At 48.8% G+C, this 25808-nt stretch overlaps 1 protein-coding gene and 3 non-coding genes across 4 annotated transcripts in view; 2 read left to right on the top strand and 2 right to left on the bottom strand.

Moving 5' to 3' along the window:
• The window catches only part of LOC120375609 (zinc finger protein 850-like), a gene marked incomplete at both ends in the record, with an annotated part of 390939 nt that overhangs the window by 137016 nt on the left and 228115 nt on the right, over positions 1 to 25808 (bottom strand). The gene's annotated exons all lie outside the window — the stretch shown is intronic.
• TRNAT-UGU lies at positions 9894 to 9967 on the top strand. Its single transcript has one exon. It is a non-coding gene; the product is annotated as a tRNA-Thr (tRNA).
• Positions 20504 to 20576, top strand: TRNAV-AAC. Its single transcript has one exon. It is a non-coding gene; the product is annotated as a tRNA-Val (tRNA).
• Positions 22476 to 22547, bottom strand: TRNAG-UCC. The gene has a single exon. It is a non-coding gene; the product is annotated as a tRNA-Gly (tRNA).

Genomic DNA, 25808 nt, shown 5'->3' with positions numbered 1-25808 from the left:
TTTATGTTTTCATCAATGAAACAAAGGCACATGAAGACACATTTGCAGGTCCTTGGCCTCCATGGGCTACAATGTGCAGAAGAACAAGAACCACATCCACTTGGGAAGCATGGACTAGTCTGTATTACATTTGGTAAGTAAGTTGCCATTGGGACTGAAAATTCTATTGGAGGTGGACAGGAGCCTGTTGAAAAAATAAAATAACCAAGATTTACCAAACTCCCTGTTACACATTCAATCCTCTCTTTTTTCTATTTTATTAACCTGGGAGCAAGTTACCAGTGACCCAGGGCTGGGGTGGAAGTAGGTGCAAGTGCGGGGAGGAGCACAGGGCTGGGGCAGCAGGGGGTGGGTGGGGAGCACTGGTAGGGGAAGGGGAGAGTCGAGAGCTGGGGCAGCACAGGGTGTGTGTGGGAGAGCCCAGGGCTGGCTTGGCAGGGGAGTGAAAGTGGTGGGAGGCCCAGAGCTGGGGAGGCAAGGGGTGCAGGTGTAGGGAGGAGAACCCAGGGCTCGGGCAGCAGGGGATGGGAGGGCAGACAAATTTTTTTTTGCTTGGGAGGCAAAAACCTAGAGCCAGCCCTGCCTCCACATACCGTAAGGTAGGTAGGAGCGGATCATTATTATCCCTACTTGAAAGAGCGAGAAGCTCAGGCTGAGACAGGAGAATTGACTTGTCGTAGGTCACACGGCCAGCCAGTGGCAGAGCTGGGAATAGGACCCAAGACCCCTGATTTTCAAACTAACCATTGGATCTTGAATTTCATCCATTGAATGACCTGAATAAAGTGCTCTCAGATGAGCTCCAGACCAACAGTGCACAGTAATTATTCAGCAAGTATTTGAGGAGAACTGCAATGTTAGAGAGAATCATGACCTGCTCAGAGACCATTAATGCAGAGAAGCAGCAAAATTCATCAAACATATGACTGGTTCTGACTTATTTCCTTGGTCTTAAAAGAGAACAACAAGGACCTGAGTCTCCTCCCTGTCAATAACCCCCTGCTCAGCCAATCAGGGTAGAGACTGAGGACGGGAGGCTGAGGGTTCTCAGCAGGGAGCCCAAAGGATGGTTCAGGTCACTGGTGGGGATCACTGCCCGAGCACTATTTCAGCCCCACAGTTTTGGTGGACCTCCCACAGTGGGAGCTGCCAAACACTCCCCCACAACACATACACACACCCCGCTCTTGGTGTTGGGAGGGAAACAGGTGAAAGGACAAAAGAAGCAAGAGAAGAGAAAGGAGGAAGGGATGGAGGAAAAGGTGAAACACAAAGGATAAACCCTAATGTCTCCAGTAATTCTAGGGGACAAAATCCCTGGTGCGGAATAAAATTCTGCCTCCTTAAGCTCGTGTTTTCCATGCTTAGATTTCATCACCAGATGGATCAGACTGAACAGGTTTCAAACCTCAAGGAGGCTCTTAGCTTCTAAACAGGGACGGCTGGTCTCTAGTAAACTCCCTAAAAGGGAAGGAGAAAAGTCGAAAGAGGTTCCTCCTGGCGCTCAAGTACGTGAACCCGAATACTCCCTCAGTCCTCAAAGAGAGACCTGGAGAAGGAGACTTGCTGAAGCAAAGCCACAGGGGTCTCTGAGGTTTCCCTGGCCCCTCGCTCCTGTCCTGCCTGGCTGATGTCAGCATCTCTCTGTGAGGTCACCACCTCCCCACCACCTTTGACCAACAGTCTTTGTGCAAAAGGCCTTTGTGATGTCACTGCCACACCCCTCCCTTCCTGTGCTAATGTCCTGCCCCTGGCCAGGCACTTTGGGGGTTTGAGCTACTCCCTGTAGATCACCCCACTCAAGGAGCGTTCGTTCTAGAAAGCAAGCCGGCTAGACAGGAAAACATCAGATGCTGCTCCCAATGCTACACTCAGTTTTTCAGAAATTAATTAACTTTATGGCCAGAAGAGACCATTAGAGCATCTAATCTGACCCCCTGCATATCACAGGCCTCCTGTATGACACAAGAGCTACTTTTGGGGCAAACATATTCCAGAAAGACATCTAGTCTTCATTAAATGACATCAGGAGATGGAGAATCCACCACTTTCCTTGGTAGATTGTTCCTGCGGTGAATCATCCTTGCTATGGAATATTTGTGCCTTAGTTGTAATATGAATTTGTCTCTCTTCACCGTCCAGCCATTGGGGCTTGTTATGCCTTTCTCTGCTGGATTAAAGAGTCCTTTAATACACAACCTTTTCTCTCCATTAAGGCCCTTCAACACTTCAATGAAGTCACCTTCCAATCTTCTTTTGATAAGCGAAACAGGTTGAGCTCGTTCAATAGCTCACTAGAAGGCATTTTTCTCCAGCCCTCAGAACATTTATTGGCTCTTTGGTCATCAGACTCCTGAACTGCAGCTGGATGTGGCTCTTGTTCTTCTGCACAACATAGCTCCTAGAGAAGAGGGATCTGCAAATGTACATTCGTATGATACCTTTGTTTAATTGATGAAAACATAAACTAGACACTTAGAGGATTGGAAGTGATTTCAGCTGATGGACAGCTTTGCTAGGTTTTTATGCATTTGGACAGTGAAACGTTGAGTGTCTATATTCATATGAAGCACTCCCGTATAGAGGAGCCCCTGAACATAATGGAGAATGGAAATGAAAATGTTTTCCTTTAAAAAAAAAAAAGAAAGAAGGTTCTAAGAGAACACAGGGTTTTGAATCAAGGACCACTTGATCAGCAGGCAAGTACTCTACCACTGAGTTATACCCCCATGACAACAGGAATATAGGATTGTGATATCCAGGACTTTGAAGGACAAACCCTGATTCATCAAGCTCCTTTGCCATTCCCAGATCACAGGCGCTTTTAAAAATGGGGTTTGATTAAACTTCTTAAATGTTGCAAACACCACAGCTTGCGCACCCACCGATATAGCTTCTCCCACTGACACAGCTGCCACCTCTTGGGAAGTGGATTAACTACACCCACAGGAAAACTCTCTCCCCTCAGCACAGAGTGGTGATTCTCAAACTGTGAGTCAGGACCCCAAAGTGGGATGTGACCCTGATTTAATGGGGTTGCCAGGGCTGGCATTAGACTTGTTGGTGCCTGGAACTGAAGCCAAAAGTCTGAGCCCCACCACCCAGGGCTGAATCCCTCAAGCTCTGGTTTTGCCCTCCCCTCACTGGGGCAGGGCTAGGCTCTGTCTCCCTTGCCTCTGCGCAGTGTGGAGGGGCTTGGTCCCTCATGTTCTCCCACAGCAGCGGCCTGCCGGTGTGGGTGGGAAAAGGGGACCAGGAAGCAGTGCAGCCTCATTACATATCTGCCAGACAACCTTCCTCCCACTCCCTCCACACAATGTTCTTATTTGGAGGTGAAGCCAGGGAAACCACATGGAGGATTCTTACCTGGGGAACTGGGGGGACCCACTTACCACCAGAGATTCTTAAGGGCAGGAGGAACAGGGACTCCCACCTCTGTAGCATGGGGGTGGGTCACCTGCTGGGATCATCTGGGCATATTTCACCTCATCAGCTCCTGCCATTGCCTTGGGGCCCCTTGTTCGCTGCCTCTGGTACCCAGTTTGGCCTCCTTCCTGAGGGCTGAAACGCTTTGATCTATCTAAGGTCTGTGGGATCAATACGTGTCATGGTGTAATTCTGTGTTATTCGGGGGTCAGACTAGCTGAGCTAATGGCCCCTTCTGCCCTTAAACACCATGAAAACATTTCCCTGGTTTCTCCTTGCGTCTGACAGACACCACAGTGAGGGGCCCAATAGAAGATCCTGGACACAGCGCTCTGGCTCTTACGTTACTTGGGGACGTCAGCGCTTTCCTAGCAAAGCTGCTGCTAAAGCGCTGGATTTGGGGAACGGTTCGGCTCCGGTTCAGAGATCTGCCTGCGGGGTGTGAACCTGCCACGAGGAGTGGGAAACGCAACCAGCAGCGGGAGGCGTTGGCTGAGCTCCGGGCTGCCCCCGTGTGGCCAAAGCTTAGAACTGAGCAGCAGAGTTTAAAGCTGGCACTGGGAGGGACCAGAACACGTGGGGCACAAAGGCTCCTGCGTGCAACGCTTGTTGGGTGAGCAGCTGAGCGTAGCTGATAGCTGGAGTTCAGGGCTGCACCCCGGGGTGCTGAGCAGGTGTCTGTGCTCAGGTTGGCCTCGCTATGATGGTTTCTGGGAAGTTTGGGGTCGCCAGTCCCCCTAGAGAGAGGGGAGCCAGCCCAGGAAAGGAGGCTTTCAAAACTCTGGTACCAATTGGCAGTGGGACTGCGCCTGTGAAGAGCCGCTGCAGCCCCGCCAGGGAGAGCCGGTCTCTCTTTATGCAGCCCCCGCCCCATTCCTCAGGACAAGGGTTGTGCTCAAAGATCTGTGCCCCGTGTTTTCACCTCCATGTGAACTGCACAGTGCAAATAACCCTCAGCGCATCAGCTCAGTGCCAGGCTCCACTTCCACCCGCTCAGAGCGCAGAGCTCCCAGGCTGAGCCTGAAGTTGGAAGCGGAGACCCTGTAACCAGCCGGGCCCCGTGGCTGGTGCCTGTGATCCCAGCGCCTGGGAGGCTGAGGCCGGCGGATCGCTTGAGCTCAGGAGTTCTGGGCTGCAGGGGGCTGTGCCGATCGGGTGTCCGCACTAAGTTCAGCATCAATATGGTGATCCCGGGGAAGCTTGGGGTCCCCAGGTTGCCTAAGGAGGGGTGAACCGGCCCAGGTTGAAAACAGAGCAGGTCAAAACTCCCGTGCTGATCAGTAGTGGGATCGTGCCTGTGAATAGCCCCTGCGGCGTAGCCTGGGCAAGACAGTGAGACACGGTCTCTTTTTATACAGTCACCCCCTGCAGAGCCTGGAGGGGGGGATGGGAGCACCCACACGCTGGGGATTCTGACCTGGGGGGAGGGACGCCCCCCTGCAACATGGATCTTGAAAAAGGGAACAGAGACAGCCACAGCTCCCGGATGGGGGCAGGCAGGGGAAACCACACACGGGAGCTAGTTCATGGGGTGGGGGACAGAGACACCCACCAGAGATCCTGGATGGGAGCACCCACATGATGGGGATCTTGAACTGGGAGCATGGAAGCACCATGTACCAGAGGTTCTCAAGGGGAACAGAGACACCCACACACCAGGTGTCTTGCAGCAAGAGCTGCGGTCTTCATTTACACACAGCAGTGATGGGGAATTAACCACGTCCCTTGCGGAGCTTGTTCCACTAGATGATTAGCCTCATTGAAGTACCCAGACCTTTTTAACAATAAGAAGTGAAATGAAATGGCCACATGATGGCAACAGAACCTAAGAAACGTGTTAGTCTCTAAGGTGCCACACGTACTCCTGTTCTTTTTGAGGATACAGACTAACACAGCTGCTCCTCTGAAACCGAAGAGATGAGAAGCCATGTTCTTGTTCAATGTGCATTGAAGCTGAAAAGGGAGATGTTTCCTCTTTGATTCCTAAGCCCCCAACTCTAATCCACTAAACACCCCTTTCCTGCCACAGCCAGGACTAAAACCCAGGAGTCATAACTAGTGGCCCCCCTTAACCTTCTCTCTGTGAGGAAGAAGAAGCTCTGAGACCCCTGGGCTGTCCCCTTGCCACCCTGCCTGGGCTGCCCTTGAAACCCAATGGGGTTTCCTTGGGCAGTTCTGAATCTTGCTCCCAGGAAGGGTGTAATTTTAGGAGCAGGTTCCAAATAGTGCAATTAACCAGCCAGAAGGGGCAGCAGGTATCGGTGTAGGAGCCATTGAAATAATCACAGCAAAGTAGTTCAGGGAAACTGTTATTAATGAAGTGTGAGTGAAAGGTGAGAATCTGATGGTGTCAGTGTCACACTAGAGGGCGCTGAGATGGTTTTAAATTTGTCATCCAAACCCAGCCACCACCTAGCACATGGTTTAACCTCTTCTTCTCTTACCGTTGCTCCTTATCAGGGAAGGGGAGAGAGCAAACGAGCAATAGAAACAGAGACCTAGTGACCGGAGCAAACATTTCTTTGCTACTTGCTTGGCGCTGTCAGTTATTTGGGTACAAACTCACCCCCCACCCACGGTCTGGGCTGGGCTCAGTGGGCAGGAAGAGGTCAGCTGTCAGTGGGACTTGGGGAGCTCGGGACATTACTGGGAGCTGCTTGAACGTTTAGGTGAAAACCACCTAAACACGGACACAAGGTCTAGGCTGCAGTAACTCATCTTGCATCTGTGGCTGTTGAAGCTACAAGGCAGAGGACTAAGTACAACATTTAAACTGATGTTTGACCTCAGAGAATAAAACAAATGTGTCTGTGAAAAGAGGGGAGTCGAGTTCAATCCCTTGTCACCATCAATGTGCAAACCAGGAATTTGTTGCTTTGCATTCCTGATGTGTCACCCTCATGTGGCTATTCTCAGAGACTTTAAGGGCAGAAGGGACCATTATGATCATCTAGTCTGACCTCCTGCACAACGCAGGCCACAGAATCTCACCCACCCACTTCTATAACAAACCCTAACCTATGTCTGAGTAACCTATTCTCTTTCAGTCCCTTTAATTAAAAAATTGTGTTTTTTTCATAGAAACTATATTTTCCTTGTAGCGACACAGGGGCAGATTAATCTACAAAGGGAAGGTGATTCCAAGGCAGTTCTGGAGGAGAAGAGAACGTTTCCAGCATCACTAAATTATTTCATTGTGCCTCACAGAGAGAGAAAGAGAGAGAAAATAAACCTATTAATTTGAGCTACCGACACAGTTCACAGCATGAAATACACAATTTTGTGTTCAATGAGTTGTGTTAATTTACATAATATGAAAAATATGTATTAGGCAATGCATGAAAACCTCACTGCATTGAACAACCCACTTGATGTAGTCAATGTACTACAGAATATTTAAAGATATTAAGAAAGATGTGCTTATAAATTAACATGCCATTTACACATGCACAAGGCACAGCAGAAACTGAATTATTTGAGCTACTAAAATTTCCACTTTCTCACAGCATTTTAGTTCTCAAGGTTGTTTTAATTTGCTTATTTTTGGAACTAGAAATGGGGAAAGAGCACATTGAAGTCAGTGGAATTACCGCAATGAGGGATTAGTCTCATTATTTGCCACTAACAAAACCTTTGTTAACAGAGAGTTAACTTTGACTGTGACTATCTCTTACCTTCCAGAACATGGAGTTCAGTAAAACTCAAACTCTGGAGAAACAGGGAATACAGAGTGAGGGTACATGCCCAGATAACCTTAACTCTGCCCTCTAGAAGAGAATCCCTGATAGCATATGAGAACAAGGAAAGGTTTGGGGACAAATTACAGCTATTTCCCAAGAGTTTGTTTCTTCTGTAATTAATTGATCCTGGCCCCATCAATTGATCCTGGCCTGGTGTCTGGCTGTGGAATTTACTATTTACTATTTTTATCCCAGCATATTTAAAGATGAAACTGCTTTACAAAAGCTCCTTTATTCTAGGTTATACAAACAGGTCACTTCCCAGCTATTTCAAGGAGATGGAATTTTCCTGACCCACAGGGAACTTAAACTATCATGCTCAAGATCACACATTCCTTGGGAGAAAACGAAGGAGGAAAAAAAACCCCACCAAACCGTTGCTGTTTCTACCCAAATGATCAATGAGACCAGAAAGTGAGACTGTGCAATTAACTGTCTGGGACTACACTGACTCTGCAGTTACTTGGATGCAGACACACCCAGCTCTATGGTTGGTAAACGTACAGAGACTCTGCTGCTGCTCATGAACTAGCAGCACATGACCTCTAAACAGCTGCCATTCGAATGTATCTGAAAGTCACAAGGAACAAAGATCTGTGTTAAAGGAAGGCTGCCATTTATTAGAGCCCCAGTTGATGCCGTGTGCACAAAGAGAGGATTGAATGTGTAACAGGGAGTTTGTAAATCTTGGTTATTTTAGTTTTGTAACAGGCTCCTGTCCACCTCCAGTAGAGTTTTCAGTCCCAATGGCAACTTACTTACCAAATGTAATACAGACTAGTCCATGCCTCCCATGTGGATGTGGTTCTTGTTCTTCTGCACATTGTAGCCCATGGAGGCCAAGGACCTGCAAATGAGTCTTCATGGGCCTTTGTTTAGTTGATGAAAACAAACCTAGACACTTAGAGGATTGGAACTGATTTCAGCTGGGGACATGTTTGCTAGGTTTTATGCATTTGCACAGGCAAACATTGAGTGTGTCCATTCGTTTCAGGGATCCCTATTTATGAGAGCTCTTGAGCATACTGGAAACAGAATTATTTTTATTTAAGAAATTGGGACACTTGGATTTGAACTAAAGACCACTTGATTTGTAGTCAAACACTATACCACTGAGCTATACCCCCATGACATTTGCATTGGCAAGTCAGTGATCTTAAGGATTTTGAAGGACGGGCTCTGCCTCAGAGAGCTCCTTTTCTATTCCCAGGCCACAGGGGTTTTAAAAATGGGGTTTGAGTAAACTTTATATACACATGTAGATACCACAGCTTGCACACCCACCAGCATAGCTTCCCCCACTGACATAGCTACCACCTCTCGGGGAGATGGGTTAACTGCACGGATGGGACAGTTCTCTTCCCTCCGCTTAAAGCATCTTCATTATTTATGAATAGGTGGGAAATAACCTCCTGACTGGACAGGAACCAATGTATCAGATATTGCTGTGTCTGCATTCAATATGGGTAACTGGTCATATTGGGCTGGATTAGTAGGAGCATTGCCAGCAGATCGAGGGAAGTGATTATTCCCCTCTATTCAGCACTGGTGAGGCCACATCTGGAGCATTGCATTCAGTTCCCCCCCCCCGCACCCTCTCTGCCCCTCCCCTGAGACCCACCCTGTCCATCCAAACAGCGTCTGATGTTTTCCAGTCTAGCCAGCTTGCTTCATAGAACGAACGCTCCTTCAGTGGGGTGATCCACAGGGAGTAGCTTAAACCTCGAAAGTGCCTGGGCAGGGGCAGGACATTAGCACAGCAAGGGAGGGATGTGGCAGTGACATCATAAAGGCCTTTTGCAGGACCTCAGACTATTGGTCAAAGGTGGTGTGGAGGTGGTGACCTCACAGAAAGATGCTGACATCAGGCAGGCAGGACAGAGGCGAGGGGCCAGGGAAACCTCACAGACCCCTGTGGCTTTGCTTCAGCAAGTCTCCTTCTCTAGGTCTCTCTTTGAGGACAGAGAGAGTATTCGGGTTCACATACGTGAGCGCCAGGGGGAACCTCTTTCGAGTTTTCTCCTTCCCTTTTCCTGATTTTACTAGAAAACAGCCGTCCCTGTTTAGAAGGTAAGAGCCTCCTCGAGGGAAGGGGTGTCATGGGGGTGTCATAGTTTGGATGCCAGTGCCTCCCCAATGTAAGGAAGTTCCTGCCACCCTGCTCTGTGTTTGCAGGGTGGAGAGAACAGCATCCACGGCAGTGATTTGCTCCTGGCTGCCAGAGCAGAGCAGCAGGCTCAGCTGTCAGAACTTCCCAGAGCGATGAAAGGGGAGGGGCCCATGGCTCTGTAGCAGGAATGCAGGGCAAGCGAGTTCACAGCGGGCATTGTGGGATACTGGGGGAGGCCAGTTATGGTGATATAATGAACAGCAGTGTCTACACTGACACTTTAAGTTTGCTGCAAAAGCTCTAGACCTCTCATCGAAGTCATTTTATTTTGTCACCAAAACAGGGTAATTTTGTCGCCAGACATGGCATTGCCGTGTGTACACCAGCCACAAGCTGCCGACCGAAGGAGCAGTGTGTGTTTTTCACACACCTGAGCAATATAATTCTGCTGAAACAGCTTTGTAGTGCAGACCTGGCCAAAGATTCACTCACACACAACTTGCAAGGAAAACGTCACCTGCTCCTCTGCTTTGCAGAATCCAAACACAAGCAAAGCTTGTCATGCCCTGATAGCACGGAGTCATGTGTGAGATGACCCTATATTTTAGCTATCCATAGGCACCATGGCTTAGCTGGCTAAAGCGTTTGTTTTGTAAACAGGTGATCCTGGGTTCAACTCCCAGTGGTGCCTGGTTGTTGGGGCACCTGCCATTGGCTACTGTCAGAAGACAAGGTTCAGAGCTAGATGGGCCTTTGGTCTAGCCCAGTGAGGTTTTTCTTATGGTTTAAATTACACTCACAGGCACTGATAACAGAGTTACTGAACGTTTGGGAGTTAGGAGCGGGTAGGTCAGTGCTCCAGTCCCCACACAGATGACCCTGTCTCCCTCTGGGACAGGGGCAGGTCTGAGCTCTCACCCAAATGCTCATTGTGGCTGCCAGAATCTGTGAGCAGCTTGTTTAGTTTACGCCAAAGGTTGAGTCCTGCTTTGTGCACCGTGTGTGAGACTGAAAATCCTAAACCGCCCTTTGAAATCACGAATGCAGCAGGACGTGTTATTGTCCCTGCCCCAAAGCAGACAGACCAATGGGGAAATGCCGTCGAGTCCAGGGTAATACTCCCCTGCCATTTTACCTTTTTTGCTTGCTAAACTCCTTCTTATCTGCCCGGCCCAGGCTGTCCTCTGCCTCAGCTGCTGCTCCGGCCTGCTCTAGAGTCAAACACGCAGGGCCCCCAGGGGAACAGAGGCTGGGACAGGGCAGCAGCCTGGGCTGGGCTGGGAAGATGCTGGGAGTTCTCGTTCCCTGAGAACTGGCCTGGCTCCCTTCTCAACAGCAAACAAATCAATTCCATGTCCCCTCCCCAGAAAAACCAGCCTGGAGCCAAGGGCAGCAGGGGACGATTCCCTGCAGTTCCCACCGAGGCAGGAGAGAACCCAGGGTGTTTCTAGCAGAGCTTATGGAACTGACGTGGGGAAACCAGCCTTTAATAACAGGCAGTTCCAGTTGAAGCTAAGTGTTTTTAACAATTTCTACAACATTAAATAACCCTTTAATCGTAGTGTCACCATCCATAAAATTGCTTCAGCCTTACAGGTTCCCAAGTGCCCAACTAAACATCTCTTCAAATCCAAGGGAGTGGAGATCAGTCAATGTTCAGAGTCATCCCACAAAAAAGAACCATGTTGTGGTACATACTGGCCCCATCATGTGGCCATGGCCTTTCTCTCCTCCTCCAGAGTCAGAATGTGACCAGCTCTCACTGAAGGGGTGCAACATCCCTGCCTTGGTCTCTATGCCAGAGCTCCTATCAGCTCAGCGTCCTTCCCACAAGAGTTGGCTGCTGAGAGGGTTGTGATGGGGTAAATGAAGGCAGAGGAGGATTGTTCCTCATGGGTTTTCTTTGTGTGGCTCTGTGATCCTGATGGAGGAAGCATCATTTGTGCTTGTTTCAGTAGCTTGAGTTGGGCTCAGGTTGTGACCCTGAGTACAGGGATTCCTGCACTCTCTGCTCTTAGTCCCTCAGGGAATGGACAATGGAGCAACTTCAGAAATTGGATAGAAAGTAGCCTAAGAAAGTGTAACATAAGTGAGAAGAAAAACAGCATCTGCCCCTCCTGGTGGTCTAGTGGTTAGGATTTGGCACTTTCACTGCCAAGGTCTGCATTCAATTCCCAGTCAGGGAAAAGTGACTTTAAACCAAAACTGCTTTTGTTTCTCTTCACTTACAACATAAACGAATCTGTGGTGTTTTCCTGATTCCCCCCATCTTCCCAGTGTCTCCATGGCAGGGCTCGCTCCAGGCACCAGCCCAGCAAGCAGGTGCCTGGGGCGGCCAATGGAAAGGGGAGGCTTCAGCAGCAATTGGTCCCTCTCAGAGGGAGGGACTTGAGGCCAAAAGCAGCAGAGGTAGAGCTGCAGTTGATTGCAGCTTTTTTATTTTTTTTTCCACTTGGGGTGGCAAAAACACTGGAACTGGCCCTGCTCCATGGAAGACAATTTGTTAAATCCCAGATGAGTGGAGTTAAATCAGTTCTCAGCCTGAGTTCTTAGGTCTTAATCCTGAGGATATTGTCCCACCATGAGGCCATTTCCTGCCTCTCTTTCATACAGAAGCACAATTTTCTTTCAACAGACACAGGAACAGCAAGATCTTTCTCTGTCCCTTGTGCAAAGCAGGGGGCCAAATTCCAGGGAAACAATGGACAAGCAGGGGGCCCTGGGCACATCCAGCCCTGGCCGTGAGATGTTCCCTCCCCTCTTTCTTTATGCTCCTGTTGTTATTTCATGGATAGTCTGGGATGGGGGAAAAGCTGAGTTCACTCCAGGTGGAGGGGAAAAAGGACCCTGAAAATCTCAGGCCCCAACCCCTGCTACCAGGATCACTGAGGTGCTGGGGATTTGAGTAGGAAAGGGACTGTGTGAATTGTCAAGGTGCGGAATGAATAACAATCTACAACTAGATCCACCTCATTAATCACTGACACAGGCTAATCCTGCTGCAGATAGAAGGGCTCTTCCAAGGCTCTATCTTGCTTTCTCCAATGCCATGAAAGCCTGTCTTTTGCCCGCTAGCTGTTGTGACTTGAGCACAAGAGGACGTTTGATCCAGAAGCCTGGCCATGCCTGGAGTCCTGTAGGTAGGGATGCGAGCTCCATTTCCTCTGAGTCCTGAAGCTGGGCTGCAGCCTGGCCTGGGAGGCAGCCCTATTGGTTGACCTACTGGCCCAAAGTCACTTGGGCAGTGTTGGTCTTCCCCAGGGATGCTGAAGGGCCTAAGGGAGGGAGGCTTAATAATCCTCCCTATCAGTCAGGGTGGAAGAGGAGGGCTGCAAGAGTGGGCAGGTTGATGGCTGGGCCTTCTAGCGTTCGGTTGGGGTTGAGGTGGGAACGCGAACTGGGAGAAATGGTTGCTGGCCTGTGAGGAGTGGCTCAGCCGGTGGCGTAAGTGGACCTTGTCATTACCTACAAAGTTGTGATGCTCAAGACCCATCTGTGGGGAATTTCCTCAGCCAGGTATTTCCCCCTGCTCCACGAGTGCTACTGAGACTGAACACGATGGCCTTCCACTTCTTGTGGGGCACTAGGACGTCCCTACCTAGTCAGGAGAAGTTCGGCTTTTCTGCCATATTAGAAGAGCGGTTGGGCCTGGTGGGCTTTGAAGCCTTGTACGGCTCTACTGTTTTGTGTTTCAATTTTCAGTGGTGGCTGAGCTGGAGGGCAGGTCAGACCTGAGGGGAATGGCAGGGTAACCATAAAGAATGCAACTGACTCTTCCGATATGGCCGTATTTTCTTTTGCCCCACTGGGTGCAGCACCGGGTATGGGATGGCGAATGGTGGGGAAGGAGGCCCCTAGTGTTCTTCTACCCACACCTTACATCCTACAGGATTTTCAGTGGGTGGCTAGGTGGAAGGTGCTTCCAGGATGGCTTCATCCGCAACAGTGGCCACCCTCACAGCAGCGGCCACAGTGGCGAGCCCCACCCCCTTTTGACTCAGTCTGAACAGAGGTCAATGTACCACTGGGTGAGACAGGCCAATTTTAAGGAGCTTCCTCTGAAGGTGAGCAACTGTCCCCAGAACTTACTGACAGGAGCTTTAAAGTATTTGCAAATGTGCACGGCCGGCATGTGCAGAGCAAAGGCGGCCGGGGCACTGTGTCAGGCTCTGGCACCGCTTGAGACAATGGACCAACTTCAGCCACCAGGCGACCCAGGATCTAAGGCAGGAATGGGGTGAGGAAGCAAGTCAAGCTGAGCATGGCAGGCAAAAATTCATCTTGCCTTCGTGGGCGCTCGCAATGATGCCCTTTTTGTGTGCCAGGGCTGACAAAAACCTCCCAGACAGAAAAGCAGCAGGCCAAAAAGCCCTCTACACCAACATTCCACACAAAGATGGACTATGAGCCGTCAGGAACAGTATCCCCGATAATGTCACGGCAAACCTGGTGGCTGAACTTTGTGATTTTGTCCTCACTCATAACAGATTTGGGGACAATGTATACCTTCAAGTCAGCAGCACTGCTATGGGTACCCGCATGGCCCCACAGTATGCCAACATTTTTATGGCTGACTTAGAACAACACTTCCTCAGCTCTCATCCCCTAATGCCCCTACTCTACTTGCGCTACACTGATGACATCTTCATCATCTGGACCCATAGAAAAGAAAACCCTTGAGGAATTCCACCATGATTTCAACAATTTCCATCCCACCATCAACCTCAGCCTGAACCAGTCCACACAAGAAATCCACTTCCTAGACACTACAGTGCTAATAAGCGATGGTCACATAAACACCACCTTATACCGTAAACCTACTGACCATTATACTTACCTACATGCCTCTAGCTTTCACCAGAGCACACCACACAATCCATTTTCTACAGCCAAGCTCTAAGATACAACTGCATTTGCTCCAACCCCTCAGATAGAGACAAACACCTACAAGATCTCTATCAGCTGTTCTTACAACTACAATACCCACCTGCTGAAGTGAAAAAACAGATTGTCAGAGCCAGAAGAGTACCCAGAAATCACCTACTACAGGACAGGCCCAACAAAGAAAGTAACAGAACCCCAAAGAGCTTTGCGAACAGGGGCTGCTAACAGGGAGTTTCGCAAGGGAGTTCTCCAGGTGAAGGAGGAGCTAATACAGCATCTGTGGGGTAAGTGACTGTCTGTAGTGTGTGTTTGTTTGTGTTTGGGGGTTACTTGCTGTGTGCTGAGCTTGTGTTTGTCAGTCTGTTTGTTTGTTTGGTTGTTTGAGGGACCGTGTGCTCTGGCTGGCAGTTGGAGGCAGGTTTGAAAGCTCAAAGCCTCTGGTAATTGGCTGAGCCTTAATCAGTGGGCGGAGCATTCACTCAGTCCAGGGCTTTATAAAGCCGCGCAAGCGACCAGGGGCTGCTAACAGGGAGTTTCGCAAGGGAGTTCTCCAGGTGAAGGAGGAGCTAATACAGCATCTGTGGGGTAAGTGACTGTCTGTAGTGTGTGTTTGTTTGTGTTTGGGGGTTACTTGCTGTATGCTGAGCTTGTGTTTGTCAGTCTGTTTGTTTGTTTGGTTGTTTGAGGGACCGTGTGCTCTGGCTGGCAGTTGGAGGCAGGTTTGAAAGCTCGAAGCCTCTGGTAATTGGCTGAGCCTTAATCAGTGGGCGGGGCATTCACTCAGGCCAGGGCTTTATAAAGCCGCGCACAAGTGACCAGGGAGCTTTGCGACCAGGGGCTGCTAACAGGGAGTTTCGCAAGGGAGTTTGGCAGGGGAGTGGGCAGGAGTGGGAACTCCTCGCCAGCCCTAACCCCTTCCCCGTGCCCCCCCCTTCAAACCTATAAACCGAACCACATTCCAAAACTACTTTCCGTAAACCACCCTTTCACTAACTGGCAGGGTGAAATTAAAGGCTGGGCAGAAGCCCAGCAGCAGAGTGGGGGCTATCCAGTTTATTGCACTGACTGTCGCATGTATGATTACCTGCCCTGTGGGCGGGTGGCGTATGTGTGCAGTCAGTGCAAGGAGCTCCTGACCCTCAGAGACCATGTACGGACTTTGGAGGCCAGGGTGGCGGAACTGGAGGAGCTGAGAGAGGCAGAGAGGTATGTTGATGAGGCTTTCCGGGACACTGTAGAATTGTCCCACCTCTGCTTAGACAGCTCCTGTGCTGTTGAGGAGGAAGAAGGGCCCAGGAAGTAGAGCAATCAATGGGAGCAGAGGAAACATTCCCGTAGTTGGGACCCTCCTTCCAGATGGTGCTGGGGTTGCCTCTCGCACTGAGGTTGCCTCTCCGGGGGAGGGAACTCCAGTTTCTAGGAAAAGGCAGGTGTTAGTAATGGGAGATTCGATTATTAGAAATGTAGATAGCTGGGTCTGTGATGACCGGGAGAACCGTATGGTGACTTGCCTGCCTGGTGCGAAGGTTGCGGATCTCTCGAGGCATCTAGATAGACTTATGTGTAGTGCTGGGGAGGAGCCGGTGGTCGTGGTACATGTAGGTACCAATGACATAGGGAAGGGTAAGAGAGATGTCCTGGAAGCCAAATTTAGGCTGCTAGGAAGAGACTGAAATCCAGGACCTCTATGGTGGCATTTTCAGAAATGCTCCCAGTTCCACGCGCAGGGCCAGGTAGGCAGGCAGAGCTTCAGAGTCTCAATGTGTGGATGAGACGATGGTGTAGAGAGGAGGGGTTCACGTTCATTAGGAACTGGGGAAACTTCTGGGATGGGAGGAGCCTATACAGGAGAGATGGGCTCCACCTAAACCTAAGTGGAACCAGACTGCTGGCACTAAATATTAAAAAGGTTGTAGAGCAGTTTTTAAACTAGAAGATGGGGGAAAGCCGACTGCTGCGGAGGAGCGTGTGGATCGGACACAGACTTCTCTTAGGGGAGAGTCTGATGATAGAGAATCTCCGGGTTATAGTCAGGAGCAGAGGAATGAGAAGTATAATGTAAGGGCCAGATCAGATGATAAACAGTCACATAAAAAAGAATCTGGCACATCAGAAAAAGGCAGGCTAATAAACAGGGACAAGTTTTTAAAGTGCTTGTACACAAATGCCAGAAGTCTAAATAATAAGATGGGTGAACTAGAGTGCCTTGTGATAAAGGAGGATATAGATATAATAGGCATCACAGAAACCTGGTGGACTGAGACCAATCAATGGGACACAATCATTCCGGGGTACAAAATATATCGGAAGGACAGGACAGGCCGTGCAGGGGGAGGAGTGGCACTTAATGTTAAAGAAAGTGTAGATTCAAATGAAGTAAAAATCTTAAACGAATCCACAGGTTCCATAGAGTCTCTATGGATAGAAATTTCATGCTCTAGTATAAATATAACAGTAGGGATCTATTATCGATCACCTGACCAGGACAGTAATAGTGATGATGAAATGCTAAGGGAAATTAGAGAGGCTATCAAAATTAAGAACCCAATAATAGTGGGGGATTTCAATTATCCCCATATTGACTGGGAACATTTCACTTCAGGACGAAATGCAGAGATAAAATTTCTTGATACTTTAAATGACTGCTTCATGGAGCAGCTGGTACAGGAACCCACAAGGGGAGAGACGACTCTAGATTTAATCCTGAGTGGAGCGCAGGAGCTGGTCCAGGAGGTAACTATAGCAGGACCATTTGGAAATAGTGACCATAATACAATAGCATTCAACATCCCTGTGGTGGGAAGAACATCTCAACTGCCCAACACTGTGGCCTTTAATTTCAAAAGGGGGAACTATACAAAAATGAGGGGGTTAGTTAGACAAAAGTTAAAAGGTACAGTGACTAAAGTGAAATCCCTGCAAGTTGCGTGGGCCCTTTTTAAAGACACCATAATAGAGGCCCAACTTCAATGTATACCCCAAATTAAGAAAAACAGTAAAAGAACTAAAAAAGAGCCACCGTGGCTTAACAACCATGTAAAAGAAGCAGTGAGAGATAAAAAGACTTCCTTTAAAAAGTGGAAGTCAAATCCCAGTGAGGCAAATAGAAAGGAGCACAAACACTGCCAACTTAAGTGCAAGAGTGTAATAAGAAAAGCCAAAGAGGAGTTTGAAGAACGGCTAGCCAAAAACTCCAAAGGTAATAACAAAATGTTTTTTAAGTACATCAGAAGCAGGAAGCCTGCTAAACAACCAGTGGGGACACTTGACTATGAAAATACAAAAGGAGCACTTAAAGATGATAAAGTCATTGTGGAGAAACTAAATGGATTCTTTGCTTCAGTCTTCACGGCTGAGGATGTTAGGGAGATTCCCAAACCTGAGCTGGCTTTTGTAGGTGACAAATCTGAGGAACTGTCACAGATTGAAGTGTCACTAGAGGAGGTTTTGGAATTAATTGATAAACTCAACATTAACAAGTCAGCGGGACCAGATGGCATTCACCCAAGAGTTCTGAAAGAACTCAAATGTGAAGTTATGGGAACTATTAACCAAGGTTTGTAACCTGTCCTTTAAATCGGCTTCGGTACCCAATGACTGGAAGTTAGCTAATGTAACGCCAATATTTAAAAAGGGCTCTAGGGGTGATCCTGGCAATTACAGACCAGTAAGTCTAATGTCGGTACCGGGCAAATTAGTTGAAACAATAGTAAAGAATAAAATTGTCAGACACATAGAAAAACATAAACTCTTGAGCAATAGTCAACATGGTTTCTGTAAAGGGAAATCGTGTCTTACTAATCTATTAGAGTTCTTTGAAGGGGTCAACAAACATGTGGACAAGGGGGATCCGGTGGACATAGTGTACTTAGATTTCCAGAAAGCCTTTGACAAGGTCCCTCACCAAAGGCTCTTACGTAAATTAAGCTGTCATGGGATAAAAGGAAAGGTCCTTTCATGGATTGAGAACTGGTTAAAGGACAGGGAACAAAGGGTAGGAATTAATGGTAAATTCTCAGAATGGAGAGGGGTAACTAGTGGTGTTCCCCAAGGGTCAGTCCTAGGATCAATCCTATTCAATTTATTCATAAATGATCTGGAGAAAGGGGTAAACAGTGAGGTGGCAAAGTTTGCAGATGACACTAAACTACTCAAGATAGTTAAGACCAAAGCAGATTGTGAAGAACTTCAAAAAGATCTCACAAAACTAAGTGATTGGGCAACAAAATGGCAAATGAAATTTAATGTGGATAAATGTAAAGTAATGCACATTGGAAAAAATAACCCCAACTATACATACAACATGATGGGGGCTAATTTAGCTACAACGAGTCAGGAAAAAGATCTTGGAGTTAACGTGGATAGTTCTCTGAAGATGTCCACGCAGTGTGCAGAGGTGGTCAAAAAAGCAAACAGGATGTTAGGAATCATTAAAAAGGGGATAGAGAATAAGACTGAGAATATATTATTGCCCTTATATAAATCCATGGTACGCCCACATCTCGAATACTGTGTACAGATGTGGTCTCTCACCTCAAAAAGATATTCTAGCACTAGAAAAGGTTCAGAAAAGAGCAACTAAAATGATTAGGGGTTTAGAGAGGGTCCCATATGAGGAAAGATTAAAGAGGCTAGGACTCTTCAGTTTGGAAAAGAGGAGACTAAGGGGGGACATGATAGAGGTATATAAAATCATGAGTGATGTTGAGAAAGTGGATAAGGAAAAGTTATTTACTTATTCCCATAATACAAGAACTAGGGGTCACCAAATGAAATTAATAGGCAGCAGGTTTAAAACAAATAAAAGGAAGTTCTTCTTCACGCAGCGCACAGTCAACTTGTGGAACTCCTTACCTGAGGAGGTTGTGAAGGCTAGGACTATAACAATGTTTAAAAGGGGACTGGATAAATTCATGGTGGCTAAGTCCATAAATGGCTATTAGCCAGGATGGGTAAGAATGGTGTCCCTAGCCTCTGTTCATCAGAGGATGGAGATGGATGGCAGGAGAGAGATCACTTGATCATTGCCTGTTAGGTTCACTCCCTCAGGGGCACCTGGCATTGGCCACTGTCGGTAGACAGATACTGGGCTAGATGGACCTTTGGTCTGACCCGGTACGGCCTTTCTTATGTTCTTATGTTCACTAGCAGTCATCTTCAGCCCCCAACTGAAACCTCTCCAGTGCATCATCAAGGATCTACAACCCATCCTGAAGGATGATCCCTCACTCTCACAGATCTTGGGAGACAGGCCAGTCCTTGCTTACAGACAGCCCCCCCAACCTGAAGCAAATACTTACCAGCAACCACACAACAAAAAACACTAACCCAGGAACCTATCCTTGCAACAAAGCCCGTTGTCAACTCTGTCCACATGTCTATTCAGGGGACACCATCATAGGACCTAATCACATCGGCCACACTATCAGAGGCTCGTTCACCTGCACATCTACCAATGTGATATATGCTATTATGTGCCAGTAATGCCCCTCTGCCATGTACATTGGCCAAACCAGACAGTCGCTACGTAAAAGAATAAATGGACATAAATCACATGTCAAGAATTATAACATTCAAAAATCAGTTGGAGAACACTTCAGTTTCTCTGGTCACTCATTTACAGACCTAAAAGTCGCAATATTACAACAAATAATCTTCAAACCCGACTCCCACGAGAGACTGCTGAAGTGGAATTAATTTGCAAAGTGGACACCATTAAATTAGGCTTGAATAAAGACTGGGAGTGGATGGGTCATTACACAAAGTCAAACTATTTCCCCATGTTTATTTGTCCCCCTACTGTCACTCACACCTTCCTGTCAACTGTTGCAAATGGGCCATCCCAATAATCACTACAAAAGGTTATTTTCTCCTGCTTATAATAGCTCACCTTAACTGCTCACTCTTGTTATAGTGTGTATGGCAACACCCATTTTCTCATGTTCTCTGTGTATATATCTTCCTGCTGCATTTTCCACTGCATGCATCTGATGAAGTGGGTTTTAGCCCACAAAAGCTTATGCTCAAATAAATTTGTAAGTCTCTAAGGTGCCACAAGTACTCCTCTTTCTTTTTGCAGATAAATGAATGGAGGTTAAATCCATGAATGGCTATTAGCCAGGATGGGTAAGGAATGGTGTCCCTAGTTTCTGTTTGTCAGAGGGTGGAGATGGATGGCAGAAGAGAGATCATTTGGTCATTACCTGTTAGGTTCAGTCCCTCTGGGGCACCAGGCATTGGCCACTGTTGGCAGATAGGATGCGGGGTTGGATGGACCTTTGGTCTGACCCAGTATGGCCATTCTTATGTTCTTCTGAAGGGAGAGGCAGTTCCCTATGACAGAGTTTCTGTAGTGTAGTGGTTATCACGTTTACCTAACACGCAAAAGGTCCCTGGTTCAAAACCAGGCAGAAACATGCTAGCTTGTTTTTCTCAGCTCCTACTGGCCTGTCCTTGCTGTTGTAGGAGCAGCAGTGATTTCTATGCTCAAAAGGTCTCTTATACTTCCCCTGCTCCCACTTTTGTCTCCTGTCCCTCTCTGAATGCCTGTGAAGTGGCTTTCCCCCTCCCGCTCCCTCCTGGAATGCTGGTGGGATGAATGGGCTGGTTGAAGAGCAGAAGAGCTCCCAGGTAGACAAGGTGTCTGGGACGCTAATTAGGCAGCACTCACACACCCAGAGCATGGACACTGCCCAAGGTGGAGTGTGACCAACCAGATGCAGCCAAGTCATCTCTAGTCGCAGGCCATGAGGTGCAGGCCCTTAAAAGGGGAAGGGACCCTGTGCTCAGGAGAGCACTCACAAGCTTGTACCTCCAGTGAATACCCTTCGCCCGGACCGTCTGGCCAGTGGTTCTCTGCGTTGTATTTCATTGTGCCTCAGGAAGATTTACCTTCATCGCACCGTCCATAGCTGCGCTGTGGGACACTTACCTTGCCGAATCCTGACATCTCCAGTGCTGTGCCTGTCCAGGGAGCGTGAGTATACAAGTGTGAGTGTGACACCCCCCACTTCTTCTTTTGAGCTTAGCTGTCAGTATAATAAATGTGCTGCTTTCTGCCAAACTCTGGTGGGTCATAAGCGTAGGGAGCACTAACTAGCTGGCCCAATTTTGGGTAACACCTATGATAAACTCAACCCCTGCAGGGCAGAGGGTGGTGAAATGAGCTGAGAAAAAGCCTTGGCATCAGCAGGGGAAAGCTAGTGGATCTGGGCTGGTCACCTTTGAAGCCTTGTGGCTTGGTCTCCTCTGCACTTGGAGGTTGACCACTGGCGGCCGGCTCTTGCTGCTGGCCTCCTATGTGTGACTTGCCAAAGGAGGAAGTGAGGCAGGAATGGGGCAAAAGAGGAAAGTCGAGCTGACGAAGAAGCTAAGTGCCTCAGTGCGGCTAAGTGGGGTTAGTAGAGCGTCACCAGTCGTTCTGCAAAGCCTGGGAGGTGCGGTTGGCTGCTGGGAGGTAGAATCCTGTGCCTGCGTCTTGGCTTCCCAGGGGTGGCTACTTGCAGCCCAGGAGAAGAAAGACGGTTCTGGGTGAAAGGAAGACAAGCAAAGCTCTGTGAGAAATTTGGGTGTGGGGTGCTGGCTCTGCCCTGGGGAGGGGCTTGGGGTAGAGGAGGGTGGTGCTTACCCGGGCAGTGCAGCTCCCAAAGTGACCGGTACACACAACCCTCTGGCAGCAGCTCCTAGCTGGGCCGTGCCAGGGGGTCTCTGTGCACCGCTGCCTGCAGGCACCGCCCCCAGAGCTCCCATTGGCTGCAGTTCCTGGCCAATGGCCGCTGCAGAGTTGGTACTCAGGGCAGGGGCAATGAATGGAGACACTCTCCCGCCCGGGGATGGGGACATGCCGGCCACTTCTGGGAGTGGCACGGAGGGACGGAGGCAGAGTGGGCAGGAGCCACCCTACTGCTGTTGGCACATCTCTGCACACCCATTGGGGAGGGCAGAGGGCCTCCATGTGCTGCCTGGGGTAGGGGCAGTGCACAGAGCTGCCTCCCCTCCCGGGTCTATTACAGGAGTGGGTGGGTGGGTCTTTTGGCCTGCAAGGTGCAGCAGGTCGGACTAGATGATCACACTGGCCCCTTCTGACCTTAAAGGCTCTGAGTCTAAAAGGAGAGGGAATTAAAGGAAGTTTTTAAAAAATAAACCAAACATTGTAATACCAGGATAACTCCAACAGCTCATTGTATAGTCCCGCCCTTTCTTCCTCCATTGTGTGTTGAATGACCTGCAGGACATTGATTCTTTCATTCCATTGCTAAACTGATACAATGTGACTGAAATTAAACCAATTCCCAGGGGAGAAAACATCATATCTCTGCATTGGCTGGGAATTGAACCCAGATTAACTACTTGGAAGGCAGCTATGCTCACCACTATACCACCAGTGCATCTGGCAAAAATGCTCCTTATGCTTGCCTAATGAGGCTAGAGTAGCATTGAGGAGATTTTCTGCCTGTTAAAATGTACTGGATTCTCATCACTAAAAAAAAAACACCTCCATCTTCACTTGGGTTTGAACCATCAGCCTTTCAATTAGCCAATCAAAGTTGTTAATCACAGGGTATGTCTACACTATGGGATTATTCCAATTTTACAGAAACCAGTTTTTGGAAACAGATTGTATAAAGTCGAGTGCACGCGGCCCCACTAAGCACATTAATTCGGCGGTGTGCATCCATGTACTAAGGCTAGCGTCAATTTCTGGACCGTTGCACTGTGGGTAGCTATCCCATAGCTATCCCATAGTTTCTGCAGTCTCTCCCGCCCATTGGAATTCTGGATTGAGATCCCAACGCCTGATGGGGCAAAAACAGTGTCGTGGGTGATGCTGGGTAAATGTCGTCAGTCAATCCTCCCTCTGTGAAAGCAATGGCAGACAATCATTTTGCTCCCTTTTCCCTGGATTGCCCAGGCACACGCCATAGCATGGCAACCATGGAGCCCGTTCAGCCTTTTTTCACTATCACCATATGTCTACTGGATGGTGCTGACAGACGCAGTACTGCAGCGCTACACAGCAGCATCCCCTTGCCTTTTGCAAGTTGGGAATGGTTGGGTCATTACACTAATTGAATCTATTTCCTATGTTAAGTTCTCCTCACACCTTCTATGGGCCATCTCAATTATCACTTCAAAAGTTTTTTTCCTCCTGCTAATGATAGCTCATCTCAATTGATTAGACTTTTCCTGTTGTTATGCATACTTCCAGCTTTTCATGTTCTCTGTATGTATAAATATCTCCTGTCTGTATGTTCCATTCTATGCATCCGAAGAAGTGAGCTGTAGCTCATGAAAGCTCATGCTAAAATAAATTTGTTAGTCTTTAAGGTGCCACAAGTACTCCTGTTATTTTAGCAAAGATGGTTACCAGCCATACTGTCCCGTCTGTTGCTTTGCAACTTGACAATGACAATTGCCAGTTATACTGTACCGTTTGCTGCTGTCATGGGTGCTCCTGGCAGGCCTTGGCGAGGTCGGCCGGGTGCGCATGGACAAAAATGGGAATGACTCCCCAGGTCATTCCCTTCCTTAAGTTTTGTCTAAATGGAGAGTCAGTCCTGTCTGGACTATCAGGCAAGCCTACTAAAGAACCAGAGAGGCAAATGGCCGCTCCAGGTCAGAGCCCCAGACACCCCACAGAAATGATGAGCTGCATGCCATTCTAGGAGGTGCCCCTGCAACAACCCCACCCATTGCTTCCCTCCTCACCCACCCTTCCTGCGCTACTGTGGCAGTTATCCCCCCATTTCTGTGATGAAGTAACAAAGAATGCATGAATTTGAAACAACACTGACTTTATTGCCTCTGCAAGTAGAGCTCAAAGGCGGGAGGGGAGAGCAGCCTCCAGCTGCTATGATATTGCAGGCAGGACTGAATCTCCATTAGACAAAGCTTAAAGAAGAGAATGACCTGGGAGTCATTCCCATTTTTGCTCAGGCGCCCTGGGCGACCTCACCGAGGCAAGCAACGAGCACTCACGGGATGACGATGACTGATACCAGTCCTACTGTACCGTCTGCCGTCTGGAAGGGAAGGGAAGGGGATGCTGCTGAGTAGCGCTGCAGCACCGCATCTGACAGCAGCATCCAGTAGACATACGGTGACATTGAAAAAAGGCGAGAAATGATTTTTTATCCTTTGCTTTCACGGGAGGGGGGAGGGGGAGAACGACATATACCCTGAACCACCCGCAACAATGTTTTTGACCCTTCAGGCTTTGGGAACTCAGCCAAGAATTCAAATGGTTTTCGGAGAGTGTGGGAACTGTGAGATAGCTACAGACGTCAGTCGCCCCTCCCTCCGTGAGTGTCCATTTCATTCTTTGGCTTTCTGCTACGCTTGTCTCAGCTCCTTAAGTTTCAGCACTGTGTTGAGTCCCTGCTGTGGCCTCTGTCTATCATGGCCTTGGAGATTTTTTCAAATGTTTTGGCATTTCGTCTTTTGGAATGGAGTTCTGATAGAACAGAGTCATCTCCCCGTACAGAGATCAGCTTCAGTATCTCCCCTATGGTCCATGCTGGAGCTCTTTTTGGATTCTGGGACTGCATGGTCACCTGTGCTGATCAGAGCTCCACGCTGGGCAAACAGGAAATGAAATTCAAAAGTTCATGAGGCTTTTCCTGTCAACCTGGCCAGTGCATCCGAGTTCAGATTGCTGTCCAGAGCGGTCACAATGGTGCACTATGGGATAGCGCCCGGAGGCCAATACCGTTGAATTGCGGCCACACTAACCCTAATCCGACATGGCAATACCGATTTCAGCGCTACTCCCCTCGTCGGGGAGGAGTACAGATACCGGTATTAAGAGCCCTTTATATCGATATAAAGGGCTTCGTTGTGTGGACGGTGCAGGGTTAATGCGATTTAATGCTGCTCAATTTGATATAAACTCGTAATGTTGAGCACAGGGCCGGCTTTAGGCCGATTTGCCCGATTCCCCCGAATTGGGCCCCGCGCCTGAGAGGGCCCCGCGCCGGCAGCGTCTCTCCCGGAAGCAGCAGCTGTTGTTGCTAGGCAACGAGAGACGCTGGCGGGCAGAGGGCTGAGGCAGAGGCAGCCGCGAGTGGGTGTTGCAGGTCAGGAGGGGGGGGGAAGGCACATGTGCTTTGCAGCCTTCCTTCCCCTCCCCCACCCCCAGCACTCACCTGGAGGAGACGCCAAGGGAGCTTCCGGTCCGGTGGGAGACAGGAATCTCTGCAGTGCACCTCACTCACCTGAGCAGCTGCTGGGGCTTCCAGCCGTGAGTGTCTGAGCCTGTGATTCCCCGGAGGGTTGTAATATTGGGCTGGTTTTGTGGTTTTTGTGGTGTTGCTGTTTGAGGGTGAGTTGGTGCCTGCCTGTGTCTGGTTCCAAACTAAAGTCGGGATCATGTAACCCAGGAAAAAAGCCCCGAGCCGGTACTTAGTGCTGTGAACTCCAGGTGAGAGAGAGAGGGAGGTTTGGAGGAGGAAACCAAATACATCAAGAGGGGAGAATGCGAAAGGTCTGCAACACGGCAGGCTGAGACTTCTCTCCCCCCCCACTTCCTGGCAAGAGGGGAAACTGAGGCACGGGGTGATCTGATTCCCCTCTCCAAATTATTTTGCAAACGAAGGGGACTGGGGCTCCTATCCAGACCAGTTCCCTTCCCATAAACTCTGCTTTCCCTG

Source organism: Mauremys reevesii, linkage group 12 (assembly GCF_016161935.1).
Source record: "Mauremys reevesii isolate NIE-2019 linkage group 12, ASM1616193v1, whole genome shotgun sequence".
NCBI lineage: Eukaryota > Metazoa > Chordata > Testudines > Geoemydidae > Mauremys > Mauremys reevesii.
The sequence above is the reverse complement of the archived record's forward strand: the minus strand, read 5'-3'. Positions and strand labels throughout refer to the sequence as shown.